This window comes from Macrosteles quadrilineatus, unplaced genomic scaffold (genome assembly GCF_028750875.1).
Source record: "Macrosteles quadrilineatus isolate MER2022 unplaced genomic scaffold, UCM_ALF_1.0 Scaffold_8__2_contigs__length_117827958, whole genome shotgun sequence".
Classification (NCBI taxonomy): Eukaryota; Metazoa; Arthropoda; class Insecta; order Hemiptera; family Cicadellidae; genus Macrosteles; species Macrosteles quadrilineatus.
This window is the reverse complement of record NW_026542601.1, coordinates 78,611,782-78,617,808: the sequence shown is the minus strand read 5'-3', so window position 1 is coordinate 78,617,808 and position 6,027 is coordinate 78,611,782. Positions and strand designations below refer to the sequence as shown.

The window sequence follows — 6,027 nt, the reverse complement described above, 5'->3', positions numbered from 1 at the left end:
TAAACAAAACAAAACAATGTTTAATGTCAATGACCTCCTGAATGTATGACGAATGATAAGATAAGAACATAAATGCCATAAACCGGAAAAAAAGTTGAGTGGATTTTTTTAGAAATGTGAGTATACTATAAGATATTAAGACATTGATCATAAATGGCAATGATTAAAACTAATTTTGATTAATAATTATTGCATTAATTTTTAAAATGTCCAATTTTGTTAGTGCAAGCAGTTAAAACAAGGACAAAATTGGTCATCATTTGAAATTTCCTCTTTTAACTGTACCTAGGGTAATAAAAGAATATATTTTACCAAAAAAAATCCATAATTATACTTGAATTTGAACAACAAGGGTTAACATCCCACAGCAAATATGCATAGCTAGCCATAGGTGGGTAACACATGGTAGCACTGAGCTTAAGCATAGATTAAACATACTCCTCAAGGAGTATGTTTAATCTATGGCTTAAGCTAGAAGTGGTGAGTATGAGCATCTATGATAAAACCATAGACTAACCAACACAAGTAGACTTCTCATCCCATTGTAAATTTTGAAGCACGTTTTTCGTGTCTAGTTCATGTACGTGACACTTGGGCGCTAGTGTCGACGAAACTTTGTTTCTATTAATTTAGGGTTAATTTCTTGATTTGTGCTTTACTGTTTGGTTATATAACTAGGGGACAAGTTATTGTTTATGATTAGACCGTATTATTTGGTTAAACGAGGTTTTAAATGGCTGTAATAACGGGAAACAAATTGTAAACAAAACACGACCTCTACAGAAAACCGTACAGAACTAACAATAAAATTGTCTTCAGCTGTTCCATAAGGATGAGAAATCTACTAAGGGAGTATGTTTTATCTATGATAAAACATATTCTCTTAGTAGATTTCTCATCCTTATGGAACAGCTGAAGACAATTTTATTGTTCCATGTACGGTTTATGTAGAGGTCGTGTTTTGTTTACAATTTGTTTCCCGTTATTACAGCCATTTAAAACCTCGTTTAGCCAAATAATACGATCTAATCATAAACAATAACTTGTCCCCTAGTTATATAACCAAACAGTAAAGCAGAAATCAAGAAATTACCCCAAAAGAATTGAAACAAAGTTTCATCGACACTAGCGCCTTTGTGTCACGTACATGAACTAGACACGTAAAACGTGCTTCAACATTTACAATGGGATGAGAAGTCTACTTGTGTTGGTTAGTCTATGGTATGAGCCTGAGGCTCAGATCCGGATCGGATCCTAGTACGTGCCACTACTTCTAAGTTCACCCGTTTACTGTACTACTGGCTCACATATTGCTTCGATGGATACATTCCTCTCCTCGCAATGTAATCTGTGGCCCACGTGGACGTATGGATGCAAGGTAAGAGAGGCCTCCAACATAAAAAACAAAACAAAAAAACATATAACTGGGGATAGCACTAGCACCACTAGCACTGACACAGCAAATCTGATAAAAAATCGAGAAGCTGTAATTTTGTTATTGTTAGCTTGGTACCTACCAGCTCAGCTAAGGAAATAAGCTCATTGGCTCATGGCTTTATGTATGTGCAATCCCAAAATCCCCTAGCCTAAGGGCCAGTACACACACACCGACTTGGACGCATGTGAGTACGACTGTTCGTGTCGTGCTGGCATACGACAAAGTCGTGTTACCTCACGACAGTTGTCGTATCGGTATACGACTCAGCAAACACAACAGCGAACTCTACTGGCTTTGTGACTACTCACTTGTGAGGATGTCGCCGGAGGAAGAGGAACCATGTATATACAGAATTAATGTGTATGGAAAGTTTAGTCGCTGCTATGTAAAAAAACTTGTTTTGAAACACTTTGCAAAAATAAACAAGAATTTATGTAATGCCACTTATGTACATTTCATTATACATCCTTAATTTGTCTAATTATATGTGTTATCAGTTAAGGTAATGTTAATTTTGGTTAATTTTGGTTAATTTTGTTGCCCTTTACAAAAAGTTGCCATTACAATAAGTTATTTTTGTAAATGTACATACGGTAGACTCTCTCTAGTTCGGCCACCTCGGGACCGGACCACCGGCCGGACTACAAAATGGCCGGACTATCTGGCTGTACTGTCAAAATTTAAAATACCCCATTTAATGCATTACCTATGGTTAAAAAGTCGTGTCCCGAGACGCACTAGTGTGTATACACCGACGCGATAGCCATATAACGCCATGTCCCGCTACGACTCAAAACAGTCGTGAGCCCATACGACACGACTTGCCTGTCGGACCCCCAGTCGGTGTAGGGCGCGACTCGAAATTTGTCGTTCACGACTTTGACACCTCCACGACTGCTGTCGCACTAGTGTGTACACCCCCATGCGACTTCCATTGCCTACTTTGTTTCTCTACTTGTCGTGCAGATATACGATTTCTTGAGTCGTGCAGTGTGTGTACCGGCCCTAAATGTGCTATGTACCAAGTACAATCATAGAATAATAATAAACATGGTATAAACTTTGGAACAATGCAGCCTACTTTACCCCTAGTTCAAATGATGGCAAAAGTCTCGCAGTTATTAATTCTTCCAGTTCACCAGTTGTATCTCTAGCTTGGTAGTGGCTAACTGATTTGGCCATCTTCTGTTTCAAACGTATTATATACACACAAGTGACAAGTACTAGTAGTAATAGCATTGACTTTAGATACTAGAATAGGTGATGATACTCTAGTAGCCTAGTAGTATTATTTAATTATGGTTCGAGCATTTTTACACAACTCCTTGAGATATGTTAAATTGTTAGGTGTGTTAAGCATTTCCCGTTAAAAACAATTTTTTTTATTTTTTAATTATTGTATATATTAATAAAACATTGAAAAAAATGAACACCTTTGGTACATGCCATTGTTGTATTTCGTTTAATCCCCAAACAATACCTAGTATATAACTTGCTGTATAGTATATAATCAATGCTTCCATTTGCAGCTGTTAAGCTTCACAACTGTCTATAGTCCCTCTCATCAGCTGTATCTTTGTCTGCTATTTTACCTAACACTGAGGAGAGTTACTGAGTTAGTAACCACAACAAAGTAGGTAGGTAACCAACCAGACTGTAATAGGATGAGATGAGATGAGCAAGGTAGACCTTCACAACTAACAAAGGGTTTTAAGTTTATTTTGTTTTACGTTTTCTGGGTTCATGGAGAAGATGAGTGGGAGTACGGAAACAATTAATATGATGTCATCTTCTTGTTGGCAAATGAAGCAGGTACATTACATACTTTTGCAGTCCAGTTAATTTTAACATTTAAGACATTAAAATCATAAGAACCAAATTAATACCTATACGTTTCAGAATCTATTTTTACAATATTAGCTAAGTTTAGGTAGTACAGTAGTAGTGGTATATCATCTACTTAAATATCACATTCTTCTATCTTTACCTCAACAAATGTGTAATAGTTATAATAAAATAAAATAGTCTATTAGAAATACAGTAGGCCTATCTTTAATATTTGATGAAAATAAAATTATTTTGGTTGCCTTTAATTTGTAAAAAAAAAAATCATTAGGTACAATGTTTACTCTTTCAGAATGAAAGATAGAAACAGAATTAAATAAAAAAGTAGCCTCCAAAAAGTAAAAAATAAATCTGCTTATTTAAACCTATATAATAATTGCTGAACAACAGTTGAAGATGTTTTAAGAAATTAATAAATTGTGTGAATTGGTAGTCATAAACATAGTAAAGTTATAGGAAAAGTGTATAAGTTAACGAGTGAAAATTTAAAAACGTACGTTTTCAGGAAAAGCACTTTGCAAATTTTTTCTCCCTTTTTTCAAAACTTTTATTATTTTTTTTATTTCATTAACATTTTAAGTTTCATAAAATGTCCATGGTAACGCAATATCTTTGGTAGTTTTTTTTTAAAAAGAGCATCTTTAGTGGAAAAACACAAAATCCTGTCACGACCATAACAGATGTTTAAATGAATATTAAAAATAGTTAATATTATTTTTATAACTATGTTTTGCTATAAACTAATTTACTTTTATGACCATTATACAATAAAAAGGTCACTGAGCTTTTGGTATATTTGGTCTTTCTAGAAAAAAATTAAAAAACTCAAAAAATTGAAATAAAGCCAATAAAATCTTTTTAAGTTTGTATAACTCCGAAAAAACTTACCTGAGACCCGAAAAATCGTTATGTTTGTATAGAGGTGTGCTTCTTTTGTGTATAAAACATTGAAATATGACGATATTTTAATTTTTGAAATTTTTATGATAGAAATCGTTAACGTGATGGTCAGGGACAAGCGGGACGGTCGTGAATTTTCTGAAATAATCTCAATCTTTCTAAACAGTCCTTCAATTATATTGTTAGTTATAATAAAAATATGTGTTTCAATTGAACTAAACTGTTCAATTTACAAAGTTATTGTCACGACCAAACACACTACAGTCCACTCTTGGTAATTCAAACTCTTGATAATTCAAAACTTTCGATAATTCAAAATGAAGGCTCAGTCCCTAGAGAATCTCTCAGTATTTCAAATTTTTACCATGCATTTAGATACACTCGGTATTTCAAAGTCCAAATAGAGGGCAGGTCAATTTGTAACACGCAGTAATTCGAAGTTTCGTCGGAAAAACACTCTATAATTCGAAGTAACTCAGTAATTCGAAGTTTCGTCGGTTAACACTCTATAATTCGAAGTCATGCTGTAATTCGAAGTTTCGTCGAAAAAACTCTCTATAAATCAAAGTCATGCAGTAATTCGAAGTTTAGTCGGCAAAACACTCTATAATTCGAAGTGATCTCTTCCTGTTATAACAGGAAACTAAACTGTACAGTACATCGTTCCCATGGTAGGCTAGTGTTGGACGTTTTGATGTTTGTTTTGTTAGAGCAGTAGTTAAGTTAGTTCGCTGACTTGTTTTTCTAAGTTGGCAATCCGATCTCTAGATTGCGACATCTCCTTGAGCACAAACGTAGTTGTCGACAGCTGATAGTGTAGCTATTGGCGAAATATATAGCGCTAATAACAGATTTCTTTGCAACTACAGTAACTGAAAAATAAGCCGTTGATTGTTTAAAAGTGTACTAAAATACGGTATGATGTTTGATTGTAACGTGCTGTACCTTTGTATGTATTAAACAAATGAACTCTCAGTAATTCGAATGGTTTATTTTTCTCCCGATAAATCGAACTCTTGATAATTCAAAACTCTTGATAATTCAAATTTATATGCTTGGTCCACCAATTTCGAATTATCAAGAGTCTACTGTATAATCCATAAGGCTGGATTGGTCGTGAAAAAACCAGCGATGGTCGTGAAACTTTGGTCGTGAAATTACGTGTTATTAGGCTCTGTTCTGGCGGTAGCCCTGCACCTCATGTTCGAGGATACAAAGTGGACTTCTAGGTTAATCTAGCAATTGAAATATCTTATAAACAAAAATTAACACCATGTCTACTTCATCAAATGACTACGTACGGTCATGGACACACCAAAATTACAAAAAACACAATCTTTCCTTTATTAATCTTGTAATTCCTCCTTTCAACTCGAAACGACCGGCACTACAATCCTGACGTACACCCCGAACTAGTCTCTAAAACCAACTGACTCCATCGACGCCAGGCTTGCCACTGTCATGCTCCAAAGTTGAAAATTTTTCCCAAATGGTCGTGACGCCAAATCGAGGGACAGACTTATTTTGTCATGGTAGTCAGTTTGCAATGACAATAAAATTATAATATGCTAATTTTTTGTAAGTTTAATAACCATTGATGACATAAAAATATGGCTTTATATATTTCGGCATGAATAATTAGTCTAAAAACAGCGTGAAAGTTGGAAAATGTACCCTAGGGACACGTCATGGTCGTGAATTTCGAGACTTTAAAAATACGAAAAAAATACCTAGAACCTATTTAAAACCAAATAAATGTGTGTAACATGTTGCCCCCGTCCCAAAAAATATTAAAACACATAATAATAAACTACAAATCCAGTATCTACGAAGTAAAAGGCCAG

The 6,027-nt window shown here is 34.6% G+C and overlaps 1 protein-coding gene across 1 annotated transcript in view; it reads left to right on the top strand.

The window, feature by feature from the left end:
• The first annotated feature begins 3,112 nt into the window (after positions 1-3,112).
• LOC128999791 (calpain-5-like) overlaps positions 3,113-6,027 on the top strand; it is a 32,577-nt gene continuing 29,662 nt past the window's right edge. Inside the window, exon 1 of the mRNA XM_054426469.1 lies at positions 3,113-3,250. The gene's annotated coding sequence lies outside the window, so the exon portion shown is untranslated. The remainder of the gene's footprint in view (positions 3,251-6,027) is intronic.